General features: G+C 41.9%; 1 protein-coding gene across 1 annotated transcript in view; it reads left to right on the forward strand.

Moving 5' to 3' along the window:
- The window catches only part of TSNARE1 (t-SNARE domain containing 1), a 275,941-nt gene that overhangs the window by 167,880 nt on the left and 88,198 nt on the right, over positions 1 to 19,863 (forward strand). The window lies entirely within an intron of this gene.

Consider the following 19,863-nt stretch of genomic DNA (forward strand, 5'->3'; position numbering starts at 1 on the left):
ATTATTTACTTGGGGGGGGTTGAGATTTTGCTCTTAGTTTGGTTTTGGCTTATTTTTTGGACAGTTTACAAGGAGAGGGTTTGTTATGTTTCAGTGAGAAATATAGGAGCCTTCTTCTGCCACTCTGGGATTTTAACAGATGGAGAATATTAAACCTTTACATATACATATACACATACACACACACACACACATTTACACACATATACATATATATATGTACACACACGCACATATATATATATATACATATACATATATATATATGAGTGTATAAAAGGATTGATTGGATTGATTTCCACTGAGCAAGATGCTAGACGCTGGTTGTTGGTTTTCCTCATCCTGAAGCATGTTCCCCTCCTGATGGTAAATGGCTCCAGAAAGATGTTGCCCGACTGATCATCCACTCATCTCATTCTGGGTGACAGACAATCTTAGAGACAAATTAGAGATTGAAGGGCCTGGAAGAACATGTTAAAGAAAATTAAAAATCCAATCAAACCAACATAATAAAATCAAGAACTACAATTGCAGTTGCTGCACTGAGCACTGAATCTTTACTGGGGGTGTTTCAGCAAGCTGTTTGCCAAAGTTTAACAGGAGAATCCTTCTCCACACCGAGGTGGAAAATGGGGAGTTTCTGGTGAAGGAGGACATAGGATCGTGTTGGGAAGTGGTGTTTGTGGGATTATGTGGTAGAATTCAAGAGTTTGTGCATCAGGGGGAATTTAAAACTGTTAGAATTGGTAGTTTCCACAGCTGGAAGATGAAACAGTAACTGTGGAGCAGTCCCTGGTGTTCAGTGGAGCAGTGCAGGATGTGGGGAACTGTTAGTCCTCAGGTGTTAGATGATGTAAATAGACTTTTTGTGTTGGAGTGGGAAAAGATCTGGGACTGGATAGTTTGGTCATAGACTCATAGGATCAGAAGGGATTAGAATATGCTGAGTTGGAATGGACCCACAAAGATCAACTAAGTCCAGCTCCTGGCCCTGCACAGGACAACCCCAAGAGTTCCACCACGTGCCTGAAAGCATTGTCTGAACACTTTGCGAGCTCTGTCAGGCTTGGTGCTGTGATCACTCCCCTGGGTTCGTTCCCAGAAGCTGGAGAGCCCAGCCACCCTGTAGAGGAAGAAACTTCCCCCAACATCCGAACTAAACCTCCCCAGACCCAATTTCAGGCCATTCCCTCAGGTCCTGTCATTGGTCACCAGAGAGAAGAGATCAGTGCCTGCCCCTGCTCTTCCCCCAACAAAAAAGTTGCAGACCCCACTGAGGTCTCTCCTCATTCTCCTCTTCTCCAGGATGAACAAACCAAGTGACCTCAGCTGCTCCTCATGCTTCCCCTCCGAACCTTTCACCATATTCATAGCCCTCCTTTGGACAGTCCTCTAACAGCTTTATATTCTTCTTATTTAGTGGTGCCCAAAAATGTGCACAGTGCTCAAGGTGAGGCTACCCCAGGGCAGAGCAGAGCAGAGCAGAGCAAGATAATCACCAGTTCATCCTGGTATGGATTCATATCCTCTCCTCTGCTCCTCTAAAAGCTCTTTGTTTTTACTATCTAGAGTTTCTGAACAAGCTGTAGACAGATGAGACCCGGGGGATCTGCATTTACACCTGCAAGTGGCCAACTTCCCACTTTGTGCCACTTCCCAGACTGGAACCCCAAACTCAGCCCAGTTCTCCTGCAGGACCAATGCTCTGCTTGCATTGCCTGGGTCATGAGGCAATTCCTGGGAGCTGGAGTCAGTGTTTTTCCCATTCCAGAGCTGCCCAGCCACCGACATGTCCTGTCTTTAAGTGGAACAAATCTATGTGCAGCACTGAGCCCCTGAAGCAGCAATTAGCAACAATTTCTGAGTTTTCTTGGTTAAACTCTCATTGTATCTCACCAGCCCACTCCTTCCCTCCGCCCCATCCCTCCACAGCCAGTTCCTTCTCGAGATCTATTAATATCCTGTGATTTACCTACACACAAAAAATGTTACTTTCTGATTCCCACCGGGCATATGGAACAGATGTCTCTTTTCAAGGGATTTGTCAGCAATTACAAACAATGCAGTGTAAATAAGTTTTTCAAGACCTTCAATTATGCTCATTAGCTTGATGCTAATGAGAGACGGCGTCAAATATATATCCAGCAGCCTATAAATTTTGGGATGAAGAGGCTTGCTTAGGTCCACAGCTTTAACAACTCACTGTGATGCCAGCACAGCAAGGCACTGAAGATATTTGAGGCAAAGCTCCTCGGGATTTTACTGGGAGCTTTGCATGAACCAGGATCACAACTGAAACTCTCACATTTTTATCCCGAACATTACATAACTTCCTCTTACTTGTACCTTTAAAGGGGCTGCTATTCTAGACCCTCAGGGGAGTAAAGCCTTCAAGGAACACCCTTTTTCAAGGGAAATCATGGGGTAACACAAAGGTTAAGGTTCTGCTTCTGAGGAGAGAGGGTATTTTTAGCTGTTGGGTACTCAGGTATTCTTTGCTGCATATGCATCAAGTGCTTTTGATCTGGGGACTGCAAATCAAATGTCTCATTAGAGCCTTTCTGGTTAGAGTTTTGGGGGAAAAAACAAAATAGACCAACAAACACACAAAATCCAAAACAAAACAGAAGCCAGAACACTTGTCTGGTTTTTGTTGGGTTTTTTTTTGGTAGCACTGCTTTGATTCATCACGACCATTTTTGCAAGCTGATCCCTGCAATGCCACATCTTCTTCACAGGAAAATCTCTAAGTCATGTCATTTAAACCCATGTTCATGCACGTGTGTATCTTCTACCATGGATATTTTTTGCCCTAAAGATTAGAAATAGTGCAACACAGCAGCTTCCTCCTTGTCTGGTTTTTAGTCAGAACAAGGGAGAAGAAGGGGAAGATGGGCAGAGAAATGTGTCAGCCTTCACAGTTTCACATCCTCAAGGAGAGCATGTCCACTGGTCCAGCCCAAATGTGTCTCAGGGATCCTCAGTATAAATGACATGTGTTTATTATGCTGATTTTCTGTTGTTGGATCTTTGCTGGAGCTAAAGACATGAGGCAGGATTAAATACATCCCAGAGAGATAAAAAAGCTCTGTCTAGTGCAGGAATGAGAAGAAGCCTTTGAAGTCTGTGGGAGGTATGACTGTTTCCTCCAGCTCAGGATTTGCATCAGACTACTGAATTCTTTTCAGAATGTACATTAACAGATTTTTTAAAACAGATTTTGCAGCTTTAAGCAAGTCAATGAGCAGTGTGTGGCAGGACTACTGTGTTACACTTTTGCTCTCTGTGTCAAGATCAATAATAAATCACCAACTCTACTCCTCAGTGTAAAGGGAAAGTACATTTCTGCAGAAAACGATCTGTCTAACAGAGGAAATCTTTTTTTTCTCCTCCCTTGATATATATTTAGAATAGATAGATAGGTACATTCTATTTTAGTAGAATTAAGTCTCCCCATACATCCATAATAGATATAAAAGTGAGGAAAGGGTTGTTAATTCAGAAGGATATTCTGTGACCACATCCAACAATGAAAAGCATCTTGGAAAATTCCAAAATGTGTTTTTAAATATCATCATCCAGCACGAGGTGCCCAAATTGACTTTAGAAGTACATTGTTGTTATTAGGAGTTGCTATAATAAGCAGAATCAACCAGCAGCTATTTCCTGATGGGATTTTATAATTGCTTGTTGGATATTTCTGGGTTTTGGCTCAGAGCCTTTTATTCTTCTTGTTAACAGGAAAAAAAAAAAAAAAAAAGTAATAACCAGTAGCTGCAGCCTACTGTGGAGGACACCATCCAAGTTAGGAGAATATGTAATGAGCAGCTTTGATTCACGTTCTCTTACTCTTTAGAAAATAATTCTAGTCTTTAAAAGGCTCCATGCACCACTTAACTCAGTAATTGGCAAGAGGGGATAGAAATACAACATTCTGCAAGCAAAGTTGCACATTTCAGATTACTCTGTGAGGAGAGCAGGCACTTTTTTGTCGTTTATTCATAACTTCTCTCCAGCACTCAGTAACCATCTGATATCAGGCTGTTGGTTGAGTCTCGCTCCGCCTCGCGTGGAGCTCGCTGCCTTTGTATCTCTGGGGTATTTTACAGGCACAGATACTTGGGGGTCTTCCATGCCACATTTTAAGATTTAGACTGGGCAGGAATTTAATGATTTCATGTCAGGGTTATAGAGATAATAAAAGAATGGCATGGAGCTCCTGGAGCAGGTCCTATGGAGGGCTGCAATTATGGTTAGGGAATGGAGGATCTCTCTTACAAGGAAAGGCTGAGGGACCTGGGGCTGTTCAGCCTTAAAAAGAGACTGAGAGGGGACCTGATCCCTGTCCGTCAGTGTCTGCAGGGAGGGCTCAGAGCAGGGACCAGGCTCTGCTCCTGGTGCCCAGCAATGGCACAAGAGGAATGGGCAGGAACCAATGACCAGGAAGTTCCACCTGGACATGAGGCAGAACTTCATTCTGAGCACTTGAATAGATCATCCAGAGAGGGCGTGGAGTATCCCTTCCTGGAGATATTCCAGAGCCATCTGGACACAATCCTGTGCCTGTGCTCTGGGATGGCCCTGCTGGAGCAGGGGCGTGGGGCCAGAAGACCCCACTGTGGTCCCTTCCAGCCTGACCCATTCTGGGTTTCTGTGCATCTGTGAAGTGCCAATGAACATGAGGACATATGGATGAGAAAGATCCATCCAAAAAAATGAAAGCATTTCAATGCAGAGAAATGTAAATAAAGCAAAGGAAGGCAAGGCCAGGCAAGGCAAGGCGACATCATGCAGAGTACCTTTAGTTGTCACTTTTTTTTTCTCTCCCAGACATAGGATTTCACAGCAAAATGTAAAACACAGCAGACCCTCCTCATTCATGTTGCTTTCTACTTTTTTCAGCAAAGATAAAATTCAAAGGGAATCATCTGACCTTAAGTGTTGTTGTGCTCTGCCAGTCTCAGCACTGCATTTTCAGTAAAACTCCCACGTACAGAAAGCCCCTGTAACGCTGACAGTCTCTCTCAATTTACTTAACCTTCCACAGTCCTCCACTAGTTTGGGCTCCAACAAGAGCATTCTTAAGGTACAAAATTTTGCCTTCTAGTTCACTGAACACACAGAGAGCCATTTGTTGACATTATCTGCCCTGTATCTTCAAGGGATTCAGTGAGTTATAAGTGGACAGGTTTGCGAATTTTACTTCCAAAAGTCAGGAAAGCAGACAAGCAGAGAGATAAAACATTCCTGACAGGACTAAGTTCAATATTACAAAATAGGGGGGGAAAAAAATCAGAGAAAATGAATGTGTGGCAGGATTTAAAACTAGAATTTAATCAATTAGTTTCTCCAATACTTGCATATTCTTTATGGAGAGTTTAATTATGGTGATATTATTCATTTGTTAAATGATTAATATAGGATTATATTAGAACAGACAGATTTTTTATTACAATTTCTTGGTTTATCTCATCTCTGCAAACTGCAGTGCCAAATCTTGGAATGTGTAAGTTCTGTTCCTCCTGAAGGAAAGGGAAGTTTTATATTCTTCTGGAAAAACATGCAATATTTGTTTGAAAACACACTTGGATACTCGGACTACAATTTGGACACCGGAATTCCATTTTCCATTGTTGAAAGATGCCACTTATGTCCAGTGAATCTTGGGAAAAATTCTTTACCTTTGTCTCGTTCAAATATTTTCTGTGCAAATTGAAGATGCAATTCATCTGATTCACTATGTTTGCTCTTTAATTATACTGTAATTTCTTTGGGGGAGGTGTGACAAGATGACACTTTGTTAAGAAAAAAATATGTAAATTCATTTTAGACTTAATTAACATACAAAGCTAAAATCAAACAAAATCTGAGTGTTTTTCTTCTTCTTTTGTGACAGCAGAATAACATAAGGGATGGAATTGTAATTGCTATTTGGTTTAGTCTAATTAGGCCTCAAAAATCTTATGGCAAATTATGATCTGAATTAAGAAAAACTGCTGGTAGAATTTCTGCCAATCAAAATTCAACCCAAATTCTTTAACAACTTATGGTCCACGGATTGACTGCTTCCTTACTAAAATCCAGGGCTAGGCTCTCCAGGAAAACTCCATGACTTTCCACTCCCCAAATTGTCACAGAGTCATTTAAATGTCAGGATTTCCCCTGTTAGGAAGTGCCCATCTCTTCATGTCTTGAGACCTGAGGGAGCAAAAGCATTTTTATCATTATCATATTGTAACCCAAACGCAAGAAAGACCTGAAACACCATCTGGGTGATGCCAAAGCTTTGTCTTTAGGGACACACATTTTCCTGATCTTGATTTGGGATTTGGGAGCCACAGTTTTTAATGCAGGCAGTCTTAGGTAACTTTAGCAACCCTTCTAAGGAAACATCTGCATCTTAAATTGTGCTGCTTTGCAGAGGTACTTGATAGAATTTGGGTAAGAGAAGTAACCCTAGCTCTGGTGCGGGAGAGCTTGCTCATCTTTGACCAGGTCAAAGGAGAAAAATCAGGGACAAAGAGGAGAATCCATGAAGCAATCTTAACTTAAACATTGAAAGCAGTGGGAAAAACATTCCTGTGATTCTGTCCATTTTTCACTGGCCCATATTGGTATAGATTCCTGTCTTCATGTTCTGATCTATTTCCTAAGTAGAATTATAGAATTGCTTAGTTGGAAAAGACCCTGAAGATCCTTGAGTCCAACTGTCAACCCAGCACTGCCAGGTCCACCACCATACCACGTACCCAGGTGCCACGTCTACACATCTTTAAATCCTTCCAGGGGTGGGGAGCTCACCACTTCCCTGGCCAGCCTGTGGCAATGCTTGACAACCCCTTTTGCAAAGGAGTTATTCCTTATACCCAATCTAAATTTCTCCTGGTACCACTTGAAACCATTTCTGTTTTGTTGCCTGTTATTTGCAAGAAGAGACTGACCCCCACCTGGCTGCACCCTCCTGTCAGGGAGTTGTAGAGGGTGAGCAGGTCCCCCCTGAGCTTCCTTTCCTCCAGGCTGAGCCCTCTCAGCTCCCTCGGCCGCTCCTGGTGCTCCAGACCCTTCCTCAGCTCCATTCCCTCCTCTGGACATGCTCCAGCCCCTCAAAGTCTTTCTTATCATGAGAGGCCCAAATCTGTCTCCAGGTTTCAAGGTGCGCCCTTCACCACTGCCCAGCACAAAGTGACAATCCCTGCCCAGGTCTTGATGGCCACACTATTGCTGATCCAAGCCATCATATCCATTTGAAGAATTACTTCACTTTCCATGCACTTTAATGTCTTAAAACCTGGCCAAATTCCTCAGTGATCTATGTATTTAAGCTGCCTGCATTAAGAGGGAGAAAAAAAATAATAATAAAAAAATAATAAATATAATAACCATTGAGTGGATTATTTTCAGCCTCTAATATGGCATTGACTTCAGCCTCACAATGAAAATATAAAGGAAGAAACACAAATTAATTTGCTCACATAAAATCTGCTTATTAAAAGCGATAATCAAGGCCTGGGAGAAACATTTACGCAATTCCTCTTCTTTGATCACTTCTTGCCTGGCTGGGCAGGACGTCTTGGAAGTGACTGCCAGGGCCTCAGCAGCCTGGCAGTGGGGGAGGGCAGGAGAAGGATGGGCACATTTTGGGAGGCAGGTTCACATGTCCCACTCAGGTGTGAGCTCTGCCTGGCATGGAAAAGGGATCCCCAGGGCCTGGCTCATTTTCTGTCGTGGCTTTGAGACTTCCACCAGTGCTGGGAGATGAAGCTGTGTCATCCTCTTTGTTGTCCCACACACCAAGTTGAACTCTGTCGCTCTGCTGATTTCACCTATTTCACGGCAACCGCTTCAGCTCCAATCCCTTATTAAAGGACTGGTGGTATTTGTACCCTGCCTGGTACTCCAGGCCCCTTTTCTAGTACTGCCATAAGCTTGATTAACAGTATTTATTATAAGTGCACATTATATCATGCATTTTACGAGGCTTCTAAACATCCACAGTCATTAAAACTTGGATTCCAACTACAATTCTACCTATGCCAAAACAACACAAGAATTATTACACTGCAATTGCAGTGTAAGAATTATTGCACTGTTTTTCCCCATAAAACACACAAAAAATTTAAAAATTCAATAACACTTTATTATCTGGAGATGGAGTCACAAGAGATTTTCTTTCTTTGGCTACAACTGTTTTCACTATAATTTCCCCATCATTTGTCTTTCAGGGATCATATTCAGATTGCATTTGCAAGGATTACAACCCTTGCTAAGGGTATGCAGGCAATGCATGGAGTGGAAACCAGAAGCTTTTAATTCATGGGCTGTTTCATATTGGAATTACTAGATTAGATAATAGAAACTATAGATCAAAATCATATAGTGATGTGTTATCTGTATTTTTCTGTGTAATCTGTTTTTAGGGACCATCATCCATTTGCTAAATCAGACAAATTTTTTATTTTTTAAATATTTATTTTTATGATAACATTCAAGAGCTTTTAGATAAGGAAATTAAGCTGATGGGATGCATGTAAAAAATCAGTGAAGCTCTTTGATATATTATCACTTGGAAAGTGAATACTTAATTTGAAAAAGCTGGAGATTACAGAAAACACTTAGAAGTGGATAAAGCACTAGTTTAAGGGGAGATGCTGAGATATGATCAGCTGGATTTGAATTGGCAGTGCAAACTGGGACTGCTCTTGTTCAGGATTTTCACATCCCATTCTAGCCTGGTGCTCGGTCAGGAGGTATTGGGAGTTCTGGGGGAGAAAAGGGTATCACAGGGAATACTTTTACCCCAGGTAGTGAAGCTGCAAATACATTTCCTAACAGAAAGTACCAAGTTATTCACTTAGGGACTAATAATTTTCAGTGTAAAATGGTACCACATCAGCTGAAATTGAGAAAGGAAAAAGCTTGTGCGTTCCAGGGTGAGAATAAATTATTAATGTACAGGTTCCTGAAAAGACAGGTGTGGCCATGAGATGTGTTAGGCAAGATATTTCTGGTGCTAAGAGGGGCTACTGCCACTGTACCAGACACTGTGGGGACTTCAGAGAGAGTATTTTGGGTCACCCTGAGCAAAAAAAAACCCTAATTCAGGCAAGAGCAGAGGGGACATGATGGGGAGAGGAGGGTATTACCCGAATAAAGGCATTTTTGCCTGCTGCAATCTGCAGCTCAGCACTGAATTGTGCTGGCTGGCTCCATATGGGACAGCTCAGATAATGCAAGCACTGGCAGTGCATGGATGAATTTCCAACATGGAAATTTGGCTGTTTACCTCCCAAATACCAAACCCAGAGCTCCTGCACCTGACACTTCGGTGAAGTCACTCAGACCTGAGTTTGTCTCTATATGACATGAGGGGAGAGCTAATGAAGGGCTGAAGGGCACTGTTTATCCCTCAGATCAGTGGCACTGGAAGAACAAACACTTATACCGTACCCTTGAGTAAATTCATGCTAAATTTGGATTGAGCCTGTCCAGGGAACACAATCTGACTCAGGCTGAGGTGCATTCTGATCAGTTGCAGGGGTCAGGGCACCAATGCAGGTGCCTGATTCAGTGTGCGCTCCTAAAAATTCATAGTCATGAGCACATTCCAAGAAAAGTTTTACAGCCTCCCCTCTGCAGTTCTCAATTCAGGACTCTGCACTGCTCCCTGTGACAGTGCTTCCCATATCACAGAATCATAGAATCATTAAGGTTGGACAAAACCTCCAAGATCATAAAGCCCAGCCTTTAACTGAGTTTTAGTGGTACCTGGGACCTGTTTTAGTGGTACCTGGGACCTGTTGTGGAATTATTTCTTACCACTTTCATTCCTTTATATGCCTTTAAAGTAATAATGTTGCATTATTTTAAGTGCAGTGAAATAGCCAAGCATGATTACATGACACAGTTCTCTTGAAGAGGAGGAGATTGTACCTAAAAATTTAGGAAAGCTCCTTCTTCTTCTTAATATTTTAGTTTTAACTGTTCATACCTCCTGAGAATTGTGAATCTGTTCTGCCACCAGCTGTTCTCGAACCAGCCTAGAGAAAACAAGGCTTATATCCACAAGCTTTGGATTATATTTGGTTTGTTTCGTTGCTTGATCCAAGCCCAGCACTTTTAGTAAAAGAATCAGACACCTTTTTCTTCTTTGCATAATTAGTTCTTTTGAAAATTCATCTTACTTTCAGGGCTGTCATATCTGTGTTGTTTTTGTTTAGGACACTTATTTCTGCGCTTTCCCAACTCCCTTGTACTTGGATCTTTTTTTCAGATTTTAATGCATCTCACCTGTGCATTGTATTCCATGAGTACTGCTTCAAAGAAGGCCATTTGTTTTATTTAATGATGCAATTACAAAGGGATCTTGTCTATTACATTAGTGCACACATCCACATCAGACTTGTCTCCAGGAGAATTGGGATCATTTGTCTCATTTGGGACCGATAACTTTACACCTCAATTATTCTGTGCTATTGCATAAGTAACATTGCCAGGATCTCTATTAGATGGGGACACCAGGTGACTTAAGGAAATTTAATACCCTGGCATTTTCAGCTGCACAGCACTTGGTCCTGTTATTAATCAAGGCTCCAGAGCCTTATTCATCTCCTGATTAAATATTTCAGCAGAAGGGAATCATGCAAGCTTTAAGTACAGTATTTTTAATTAGGGACAAGTTCAGGGTATCACTGTGCATTACTTCTTTAGTAGGTGTAATTAAAGAGCTGATCTGTAACAAGCCCACTTGGAAAAACACCTGTCCTTAAATCCTAGCAGCCTGCTCTGAAAAAAAAAAGGAAAAAAAAAGGGGAAAAAAAAAAAAAAAAAAGGGACAATAAATCTATGCCTCAGAAATACAGATGGGAAATTTCCCGTGGTTATTGTGTCCACCTAAAGGCTAAATATCCTCAAGGAAGGCAGGTCCAGACACAAGACACAGTACGCAAGGCACACTCAGCCTTCACACAAGCTAGAAGGGAGTGGAGAGTCACTTCAGTTTAAAAAACAGTTTATGAATTATCTGTAAAAAGCATCAGGATTTGCTGTAACTAATTTACACCATCCAAATATGATTTGCCTTTTTTAAACTAATTCATCTGGGCTCCTAGTGGGGAAAGAAAGACTCCTTCAATAAGAAATTCATCATACCCTGTGATAAGTGTTTGAGATTGGTTATCACTGCAGACTGTGATGCAGCACACAGGCTTTAAAAACTCGGGAAAGAAATTTGTTCCACCTGCCATCAGAAGCCCCTCTGGCTTGCATATATTTATAATTTCTGCAGTGGGTGCTGCAGCTTTCTTCAGGCTGATGCTTCCCTCAGCTTTCCACCCTCTCTTCACCCTCTAATGATTCTGTGCTTCTACTCATATTTTCCACCCTCTCTTCACTGCAAAAAACAAAACAAAACAAACAACAAAAAAACCCCACCACATCCTCTTCAAGCTAAACTACACTGGGTTTGTAAAGCTTCCATGGTCATGGAACACAACGGCAAATGAAGGGTGTGTGATACAGGACTGGGATGGAAATTTTCCCCAAAGGGATATGGATTTCAGTTGAGATAATGTATTTTAAAAAATACAATCCCATTGTTATGGGAAGCACATGCACCAAGCCCAAAATAATGTTATTTTGCTAATTTATCTACTGTTCCTTACCAGAGATTGATTTCCCGTAATCTGTTTGGAGCTGACCTTGAGTTTTAGGAGCCATCAGGGAGTTTTGAGTCCTTCCCAATTCTTAGTTCAAATGTTCTCCACTGCTAGAGGGAATACAAGTTTAATCTAACCTTGCAGTCAGGTTAGAGCAGCTGAAAAACCTCCACACCTCACCTTCCAATTAACACCTTTCAGATGAGCTGTTATGAGTGAACACTCAGTGTTCCCGGGTTGTTCCAGCAGGAAGAGTAGCAGGGACAGCATTGGGCTGAGGAGAAACGAAGCAATACCCGAGCAACAACAAAGTCAATTTTTTTAAATGAAAAGAAGGTGTCTAACCTCAAATGTAACTGCTATTAGTGGATACTCGTGGGGTAGCTGAGATGTCTGAAGGCACTGGCTCATGGATTGTTGGTGCAGAATGCCAGACTGACTCTGTTGGAAATACCCTGTGTGTGAATCCACATCATGGAAAAGCTTATCTGGGAATTCCCCACTGTTTTTGTTACAGTTGTTATCTGCAGTCAGTCACTGGAAGTAAAACTAATACATCCATGGCCTTAGTTTGTTGTTGTTGTTGTTGTTGTTTTTTCCCCATAAAACAGCTCATGAGGGTGTGAAATTTGTGATTTGAATGGCGAATAATAAATTTTAAATGTTGCATCAGTGCAATGTAATGTCTAAAGGCATTGCTCAGGTTAAAATCTGCTCAAGTTGGTTGGAGTAGCCTGCCATGAGAGACTGTAGGTCAGCCAGTGGTTGTATTAAGTTTCTATCAATTTTATGTAAAAGCAAATACCACGTGAAGGTAGCCTGAACTCTGTTTCACTGAATAATTCAACAGAAACATCATGTCCCATTCAAATTTTATCATTGGCTGGTGATTTCATAGAATTACACAATAATTAACGTTGGAAAAGACTTTTAAGATATCATTAATCCAGCCACCAACCCGGCACCGCCACCATGTTCACCATTGAACCACGTCCTCAACTGCCACATCCACACATTTTTTGAAAACTTCCAGGGATGGTGATTCCACTACATTTTAATTCAGATTTACTCTTTTGGGCTGCAGGATCATAGTCTGATTTTCTGTCCTCATCAATGGCAAAAGGGGCCATGCTGGAAGGCTGAAAGGCACGTGAGTGTTACTGCAGACATGGAAGACACAGTCACAGGGAAAAACCAGCTTAATTTCCTTAAGAAAATCATCCCTACTGGTGTGGAAAATAATAATTTAATTTATTGCCCTTTTTTTTTTTTTTCTTTTCAATTATAAAAAGGTATGTAATTAAAATGAACTAAATTTTTAAACAAAATCCAGTGGCACATTAAGGTAAAGGGAAGAAACATTATTTACCTCGCTAGGAAGAGTGCCTTCAATGGCAATCATTCCTTTTCAATTAACTAAAATTACCTTAGGGAATTAGCATGACAGCTGCAGGAAATAAAACGAGAATGAGAATGTACTGACAGAGTACAGTAGGAGTTCAGGACTTGCCTCAAAGTTGGTTAATTTGGGCAGGGTTTTTGCATAGACCATGCATGACCACTTTGAAAAGAAAGAAAACTTTTATGAAAAGAAACCACTTTTATGAAGAAAGTAAACTTTGGAAAAAATTTTCTTTCTTCGAAATTTCAGTGGGGAGAACAGCAGGGACAGACATGTGATGATACATCCCTGACACCACTTTCCCTAGCTCAGGCATTTTTTAAACCATGCTAACCATGTGCTTAATACTCTGGTGGAAACATTCTTTTTTTCTTTTTTTTATTTTTTTTTATTTTTTTTTTCCCCCCATTATTTTTCCACTACATCTTGCAACCTGCTCTGGTGGAAGGTGTCACTACCTTTGGCAAGAGCTTTAGAACTAGATGGTCTTTTAAGCTCCTGTCTATCCCAAACTGCGCTATGATTCTGTGCTTTTCCTCATATTTTCCAACCATGAAGATATTTAGCATCTCTTGTGTAGGAATAATTCCCACAGTCTGGATTTATATGACAGTGGGAAAAAAAAACCAAACCAAAACAAAAAAATCTTCATTGTGTTTCAGAGTTGCCATGTGATGCTTTCATGTGAAGGTCTGGTTTTCTTGTATAAATTATCTGAGTGGGGAAAAATAAACCACAAAAAAAAAAAAAAAAAAAAAAAAAAAAAAAAAAAAAAAAAAAAAAAAAAAAGGGTCCTTCCCCCAAATCCCATCAACACCAGCAGGTTAAAGGAGTGGATTCTGCCCTTCTGCTCTGCTCAGTTGAGACCCCACCTGCAGAGCTGCCCCAGCCCTGGGACCCAGCACAGGAAGGATGTGGAGCTGCTGGAGGAGTCCAGAGGAGGCACCAGGATGATCAGAGAGGTGGAGCAGCCCCACTTTAAGGAAAGACTGAGAGAATTGGGATTGTTCAGCCTGGAAAAGAAAAGGATTTGGGGTGATTTAGTTGCAGCCCTTCAGTACCTGAAAGAGATGACAAGAAAGATGGAGAGGGACTTGGAGTGACAGGACAAAGGGGAATGGCTTCAAACTGGCAGAGAGTAAGTTTAGATTAGACTTTAAGACAAAAAGTCTTTACTTTGAGGGTGGTGAGGACCTGGCACAGGTTACTCTGAGAAGTTGCCCCATCTCTGGCAGTGTCCAAGGCCAGGTTGACTGGAGTTCTGAGAAACCTGGGATAGTGGAAGGTATCCCTGTCCATGCCAGGGGATTGGAATGAGATGATCCTTAAGGTCCTTTACAACCCAAGCTATTCCATGATTCTGTGATCACCAGCATCCTCAATTTATTGGAAAAAAAATATGGAAAAGGGCTGGTCCTCACACTTATTTTGGGGGTATAAAAGGTATTGGGGTAAATCAGCCTGCACCCCTCCTTGTGAAGCTGAGGCATCAAAAGAGGAATAACAAAGGGCTGTATATGATGGGGTTTCTGTCTGTGAACCATCAATAAGGTTATTCCTTTAAGACCTGGAGTTTCCTATGCCTGCTCAAAGGTGCATGCCTGAATTTTGCCCTTTTTATGCATGGATAGCATGGCCAAGTCCATTATTCCTGTGCAGAAATGGGAGCTAGGCCATGGGTGCTACTAAGGTTTCCTCATGATATAAAGGCAGGAGGAAATTATCAGAGCAGAAGGAGAGGGAGAAAGAAATAAGTGATCCTGAGGACAACAAAAAGGTGAAATGTAATATTCCACACCATGCATTTAGGGATGAGTATTAAAGAAAATGATCCTACTATCACGTAATTTAGCCCATATTATCAGAGACAGCAAGAGGAATATGAGCCAAGGATTAGGATGCCAAAGAGCTGAATTCCAATCTTGGCTCTGCAAATGGCTTGATGTATGCCCTTAGGCAAATTCTCTACCTTCTCTCTTACAGCTTCTCTTTCTGCATTAACAGGATAATAATATTTAGATGAGCTTTGCAAGGACTAATTAGTTAATGATTATAAAGTGCCTGAATACGTAAAGTGCAATGCAAGTGCAAGGGATTATTATCATCTTCGAAATAATGAAGAATGTTTATTAGTTAGTTATTGTGATTATTTCTTTTAAACCTCTTTATTGCTAAGTATATAAGAGGCTGTCAGCCATAAAGTGGGTTTTACAAAGGGATTTAAAAGGGAGGGGTGGAAGAGTGGTTTGGAGGCACAGATGTAGTTTTAACAGGGAGTTTTAACACTGTTATCATGCCAGTTCCTACCTTAATATGACAGCTGGTAGCCCAGATTGGAGAGCAGTGAACAGCAGCATTTGCAGCCTCTGGATGGTGTTTTATTTTGCCCCATGTGTTCTGTGGCTTTGCACTGGCTGCATTTTGGGTACCACTACTTTTTGACTGTGCAGTGCTCTTCTTACTGCTCCCTGAAATCAGTTAAGGGTTCTCTGGGACACTGCAATGAGAGGACAGAGGGGTGGCAAAGCAGAACAGCCTGTTGGGTCAAGACTAGGGACTCCATGTCTGCCTGGGAGCTGAGTGGGAATGCACTGACAATCACAGAATAATTCCATTTGTGGCATCTCTGGAGAAAGCATAATCCAGCCCTCTTCTCAAAGCAGGGTCAGCTGGAGCAGGTTTCTCAGGGCTGTGTTCATCTGAGGTTTGAATATCTTCAAGAATGGAGACTCCTCTGCCTCTCTGGGCAAGCTGTTCCCATGTTTGAACATCTTCACAAGACAAGAAGAATGATAAATCCTGTGTTTAAATGAAATTTCTATTTTAATTTGTGCCCGTTGCCTCTTGTTCTCTCACCTGGAACTCTTTAGGGCTTCCCTTCACATTTATCTCTAATACACATGGATAAAATACACCTGTGACTTTTCTAGGCTGAGAAATCCCAGCTCTCAGCCCGTGCTGCTGTGTGGGACTATTCCCCCCCAGATGTAGGACTATGGACCTGGGACACACAAATCCAGAACTGTGAACGAAAGGATGTCTTCATTTCCCACGTTATTTAGCTTTTGGTTTAGGTTTGGTAGGTGATGATTTTCCACGGGAATGCATAAGATTGGTTGATAATTCAGGCTGAAAGGGACCTCAGCAGCTCTGCAGTTCAAACTCCAGCTCAAAATCTGCTGCCTCTGCCCCCTGAGTCCTGCCTTTGTGCACTGGAGCCTGTCAGGAATTTTCTTCAAGGCCAGATTCATGTTCTGATATGTCTGATTGTTTTTTTGAGTGTTGGTATGCCCCATTCCCACCATTCTTGTGCTTGGAGGATGCTGTCTTTAAAACTCTGATATATTTTCTGAACTCCATTCCCCTTCAGAGTAGCCTCACATGGGATCCACTGACGGGTTCCCTCAGCAAACCAAAACATGTTCTCTTAAAATCTGGTGTTTGCACTGGAAACCTCTTTCTCTTTATCCTTTCAGCATCTTGAGCTACACTTATTGAGGCTCATTTCATGTGTTTTCATGGATGTTTGCTTCATCCAGATAAGTCCACCTGCACCACACCTGGAGCTAATATCGGGTTAAAAATTTGCCCATTGAGCTGGCTGAACACTTTGAATCTGCAAACCTGCTTCTAGAGTGTTTAGGAAAAGGCTGATCTATGGTGGTTTTCTTTACTGGGTCCTTTAGCAGGAGTGACAGTTTAAGTTCCACACAGCATCACATTGAGGAGGTTTATTCTCACCAGCCCAGCATCTGTGCAGCTCTTCCCACTGCATGGTGCAGACGTGTTCTACATTTTCCTTAACATCCTAATCCTTCTTGAGCACTTTGCTGTCAAAGCCCCTAAAAGTATGCTAATGCTTAACCTGTAAAAGCTCTGCTAATCTTTCTCCTGCCCTCCCACTATCCCAAATAGAAAACTGCTGACAAGTCTTGGGATGAGATAAACTGGCTCATGAGGGTGAGGAGATGGAAAGAGACTTAAGCTGACAGGTTTGATCTCCTCCTGCCACCCTTTTCCTCCAGATAGCCCGTGAGAGCTCCAGCATAAGCTGCACGTGGAACAACTTTTACATGACAGCACTGCTGTATCCCTCCCATGAGCTTCTTAGGGAAGAAACTGGATTTACTCCCATTTCTCTGAACTTCTCTTCTGGCAGTGCAGCCCATGCCTGTGCTCTCGCTGTCAGATGGTGACAGTGTGATCTACAGGCAGCTTCTGAGGGGGAGACTAAGCTTGTAAGTGCCTTAAAATTTCACATGGAGATGGGTTTTCCATTGTAATAAGAGCTGACGGTACCTTTTTGTAATCAAAATGCAAACTCCCTTCCACTGCTCAGTGCTCAGGAGCACAATTGAGAGTGACAGAATTCATTACACAACGGAGACAGATGGAGTACTTTAAAAAGAACCATACATCAAGAGCGGAGGTCTGTGAGTGTGTAGATAGTGGGCAAAAAAGCTTAAAAACTTCAATCCCCTCCATACTGCTGAAAATTACCAATCTTCTTATCTTGGCAAAACCTTATTATGCAAATAGTTGTCAAGTGGAACACTCAAATTGGCAAAATTGCTTTATTGTAGTACTTTTTACACTCCTTCCAAGAAAAGTCTGTTTTGCTGGTGTGATAAGTAAATGATTGATTACCCGTGCTGGTCTGGAATAGTAGAGTGGAAAATGATGTAGTAACACCGTCAGTGGCACAAACTCCATTAAAAAAGGGAACACTTCCATCTTTGAAAGGAGTTTACCATTTAAAAATTGCCAAGTCAGTACCTCTTCCTTCTCCCTCTTAACCTGAAAAAAGTGAGTAAACAGATTTTTTTCAGACACCAAATGACTCAATCCTTTTTCTTGAACAATTGTGAACTTATATGGAACTTGCCAGCAGTTCTTCCCTTCCAGAAGTAGTAGAGATTTTAGGGTTTTTCCTTCCTCTCAACAGTTTTTCTCTGTCTACAGCAGGGGATGCTTCAGTCTCTCAGTTGTGGACTCAGCTGTGGTGAAATGTGTTCATTACTTTGACAAAGAGAGAATTATTGACTTGGATTTTTCTTGAGGAGGCAAAAACTGGAATTGGCTAATGGAGCAGAACTGCAAACTGCCTCTCTTCAGAAGTGTTTAGCTCTTCTCTCTGGGGCTGGTTGAAACCAGCTGTTGAATTGTGGGCACAAAGTTGCCAGGTACTCTGTGGTCAGATTTAGTCAGCACTCGGCTTAGTGCTGAATAATAAATGGCACTGGAGAAGGACCAGATTAAACATAAAACTATTTTATATGCTTATGGCATTTTCAAAGTGATTCTGTATCATAAAATCATAGAATGGTTTGGGTTGGAAGGGATTTTTGAGTGTAATCTAGTTCAGTCTCCTTGCCATGGACAGGGACACCTTCTACTAGACCAGGTCGCTCAAATCCCCATCCAATGAGGCCTTGAACACTTCCAGGGGATGGGACATCCACAATTTCTTTGGACAACCTGTTCCTGTCTCTTGCCACCCTCATTGCAAACAAAGTTTCTTCTTTATGTCAGATCTAAATGCACCCTCATTTAATTTAAAACCATTGTACCCTGTATCACTCCAGTGACACCAAAAGTCTGTCCCTGTCTTTCTCTAAGTCCCCTTTAGGCCCTGGGAGGCTCCAAAAATATTGTCCTGGAGCCTCATCTTCTCCAGACTGAACAACACGGCCTCTCTCATTCTTTCTTCATGGGAGAAATGTTTCCATCCTTCTGATAATTTTTGGCTCCCCTCTGGACCCACAGGTCCATATCTTGTGAGTATTGGAGCCCACAGAGCTGGGTCTCAGCAGAGCAGAGCAGAGCAGAGGGGCAGAGTCACCTCCCTCTCCCACTGCCCACACTGCTTTTGTTGCAGTCCCTGTCATGGATGGAGTAGGAGCTTCAAAGTTTATTAAAGAAGCCCTGAGGCTGACTCATGAGGTGCTGAAAAGACTCCCTGGCTTTCAAAAACCTGCTCAGAGAGAGGAGTTAAGGGGACAGCTGGATCCAATCTCAGCCTTAGCAGTTTAAGTTTTGAAACTTTGTCCTGTAAGTTTTAATGATGATAAATCAGCTTTATTTATGAAAGATGCTTTATTTGTTTGGACAAACGAACAGACAGAAGGTCTGAATCAGAATTACTGCACGGTATAAAAGCTAAAAACAATAATTGACTATAACATTAAAGGGCAAAGTGCACTGTATTAAAGGAATAACAGTAAAGCAGTCATATATTGAAACTAGCAAAAAAAAAACTTCAAGAAGAGGGTGATGTATGTTAGCACTCCCTCTTCATTTTTGGGGTACTTCTCCCTCTTCCTCTCAATCCCTGGAAAGCAACCATAAAGAATTGTCCCAGGGAAAAGCTCCATGTACTTTGAGGCATAAATAAATGGAAGAATTTGACTGTATGAAAGGTATTCTGGATTTACAGTGTAAGGAAGCTGCTGCCTTCAGGACAGTTTAACAGCTTATCTGTCAACCCTCACTTCAGAGGGTCAGATGTGTGTTTGAAAATGACCACCCAGAGTGGCTTTTTAGCAGATTCAGCACCAAAAAGCCCCCACTGGTAACTCAGCACAGACAGCTTGTCCTGTTTTTATCTTCTGTCTGGGTTCCAAGCCAAGCAGGTGACATTTATCGGGGTGAGGCATCCTGCCACACCCACAGTGCCATTGACTCTCTGGGCTCCATCTTCACCCTGCTGGGTCCTGGCCAGCTTTCCACTCACCAGTGTCCCCAAGTCCTTCTCTGCTCTCAGACTTTTTTATTTATTTATTGTAGGAGAAAATTCTTGGAAAACCA

The sequence above is a fragment of the Hirundo rustica genome, chromosome 1 (genome assembly GCF_015227805.2).
Source record: "Hirundo rustica isolate bHirRus1 chromosome 1, bHirRus1.pri.v3, whole genome shotgun sequence".
NCBI classification, from domain to species: Eukaryota; Metazoa; Chordata; class Aves; order Passeriformes; family Hirundinidae; genus Hirundo; species Hirundo rustica.